The sequence below is a fragment of the Schistocerca cancellata genome, chromosome 9 (genome assembly GCF_023864275.1).
Source record: "Schistocerca cancellata isolate TAMUIC-IGC-003103 chromosome 9, iqSchCanc2.1, whole genome shotgun sequence".
Classification (NCBI taxonomy): Eukaryota; Metazoa; Arthropoda; class Insecta; order Orthoptera; family Acrididae; genus Schistocerca; species Schistocerca cancellata.
The window spans coordinates 268,090,691-268,093,607 of NC_064634.1; positions in this window are offsets into that span (position 1 = coordinate 268,090,691).

The following is a 2,917-nucleotide window of genomic DNA, read 5'->3' on the forward strand; positions in this document are numbered from 1 at the left end:
TTGCAGTCATCCATTTTTACTCATGTTTATCTCAAGTGGTGTACAGAACTGTACTGCGCGGCTTGACCACATTTTGTGGCGTAAAATACCGCAATATTTGCTTTAGTAAAATCCTAAATACCTCTGTCGTTAAGTATCAGACAGAGCTGGAAATTGGCTAGGTTATAGGTAACAACCGGAACTATGTTTCCAATTTGGAATCGTGGTGGAATCCACAGTATTAGAAAATGTGAAAGTTGGTGCGTTTTACCACCACATACCCTACACCTTGATACTGGACTTTTCAAAGAGATTTACCGTATACACGCCACATGGCGTGAAGCTGCATTACAACGAAAGCTTGGAAGGCCGAAATATGCATCAAATTCTGTGAATTTATTTATTCTGTAATGTAATAAATTTTACGGTGGAAATATCATGTAGTATAATTTATGCACTAGGGATCTTGCATTGCACTATTGACCTGCAATGTCAATTGATCTTAAGGGATGTCATTCATTTCTGGAGATTAATGAATTACTTTGTCTCTTTCCCTGCCACTCCAACAACTTAAGGTTAAGTGCATCACTACATAGTAAATCCAGTGAATGTAATAACTCCTGATATGCTTGTAAACGTATGGACGTTCCTTGAGGGTCCGTTGGAGTGCACATTGAATAATTGTGAATAATAAAATGGGTGAGTACTGAGATGGTATCCTGGACGCTTCACCTGCAGTTGCTCACTCCACTCCACTCAATTTTACACACGCCCTCTGTCATTGTGTTTATGACGGGTCCGTATTTTTAGATCAATTTCGTGCCGATGGTATCATCGCCATATGTCCGATGCCTTTGAATGCCGCGCGCAGCCTTTCCGCGCCGGTACTACAGTGTGGCGCACCCAGCGCCAATCAGGTGTCGCCCTCTGCCGGCTGCCACGAGGTGCCACGTGGAGTACGGTAGCAACCAGGGAGCGAGACTGAAGAGCTGAGCTCCGGACTGCGTCAACCCGCTACACGATGTGTTCCGGATAGAAGATGCCTTTGGTCGGTATCGGTGACACCGTGGATGGTACCGGATCATTAAACTTTTTGAGTTATAAGACTCTACGGGAGGGGGAGTGCGAAAACTTGTCATGGTACTCATATGTACTGCATTCATATATTTTCGTATCCCTTCCAGGAACTAATTAAGTTCTGATAGTTGTTTTCTTTTGTAACTATTCTCATTGAGCAAAGATAATGAGAATGAGGCAATGCAGTAATTTTGATAGGATGAGCGCATGTGTTCACTTGTGGTTGTAAAGTTTTTCTTGCCTACGGTGTCACATTACATTAAATTAAACGTTTCATTGTAAACTTTTTTTGACACATCGTTTCAAATCCATTATTTCGTGTTGTTTTAAAAAGTTTGGGTTAAAGAGTGTCAGTGGATTTCACTCGATGGATAGTTACCATAAAATTATGGTCATAACTGTTGTATTACGTGTACTTCCTCGCCCCCAGCCCTTCCACTTTATGGTCTATTACACTATGGTAGCAGAGCGTGGTTGTGGTTTGAGAACGTGGGTGTGATACAGCGTATATTATTTCTTTTAATGACAGTTCACTAACGTTGGACCTTGTTATATTTTGTAAAGCCTATAGTACTTCAGTGTTGTATTGTTTCAGCATGGCAGCCAGAGAGGTGACTGGAATGTCGGGGTTGGGGAAGGAGCAACTATTGTACGGAAGTAATTGTAGGGGGTGCCGATACATCGGGCACTGTGGCCGAGTTAATGCGGCGGCTGCGGGAACTTGTTGACCGTCCGGTTGTACCGGCGCAGCTGGAGGAAAGCGAGGTGACGACGTATCAAGCATCAAGTGTGTGCAAGGCGAGTTATTCAATAGTTTCCGTCTTCGAATTCAAAGAGTCGTCACGGTAACAGATTGAGTGAGAGCTCGGATTGTACATTATATTGGTAGGGCACAGGATCTGTGTACAGTCAACCCGTCCAACACCCTGTGTAAAGAATTGTCTGAACAGTTAAATTCATTATTAGGACGTACGGAGAAGATGTTAGTACGTGGAAGAGACGCCATGAGTGGGGAATTATCTCAGTCTACCTTAGGACAAGTTGCGATCGATATTTTCGTTAAGCTGCCCAACCCTTTAGAAATGTTACTACTGGAGGCCAGTACGCTATCATAATATTCAATTGATAATGTACATAGCGCTTTGCATTCCTTATCAACGCTACAGGTTAAACTGGTTCAAATGGCTCTGGGCACTATGGGACTTAACTGCTGAGATCATCAATCCCCTAGAACTTAGAACTACTTAAACCTAACTAACCTAAGGACATCACACACATCCAAGCCCGAGGCAGGATTCGAACCTGCGACCGTAGCGGTCGCGGGGTTCCAGACTGTGGCCCCTAGAACCACTCGGCCACTCCGGCCGGCCGTTACAGGTTACAGGGGAACTTCTTGAATTGACTTGACCGATACCGACGAAAGGCATCTTCTGCCCGGACATGTCGTATAGCGGGTTGACGCAGTCCGGGGCTCCGCTCTTCTGTCTCGCTCCCTGGTTGCTACCGTTCTCCACGTAGCTGGCTCCGGCCGCCCCTCGTGGCAGTCGGCAGAGGGCGACACCTGAGTGACGCTGAGTGCGCCACACTGTAGTACCGGCGCGGGAACGTTGCGCGCGGCATTCAAAGGCATCGGACATGTGGCGATGATACCATCAGCACGAAATTGACCTACAAATACGCACCCGACACGAATAAAATTACAGAGGGCGTGTGTAAAATTGAGTGGAGTGGACTGAGCAACTGCAGGTGAAGCGTACGCAATACCATCTCAATCTTTACCCATTTTATTATTCACAAATATTCAAAGTGCCGTCAAACGGGCCCACAAGGAACGTCCAAAACCGAGATTCATTCCATACTT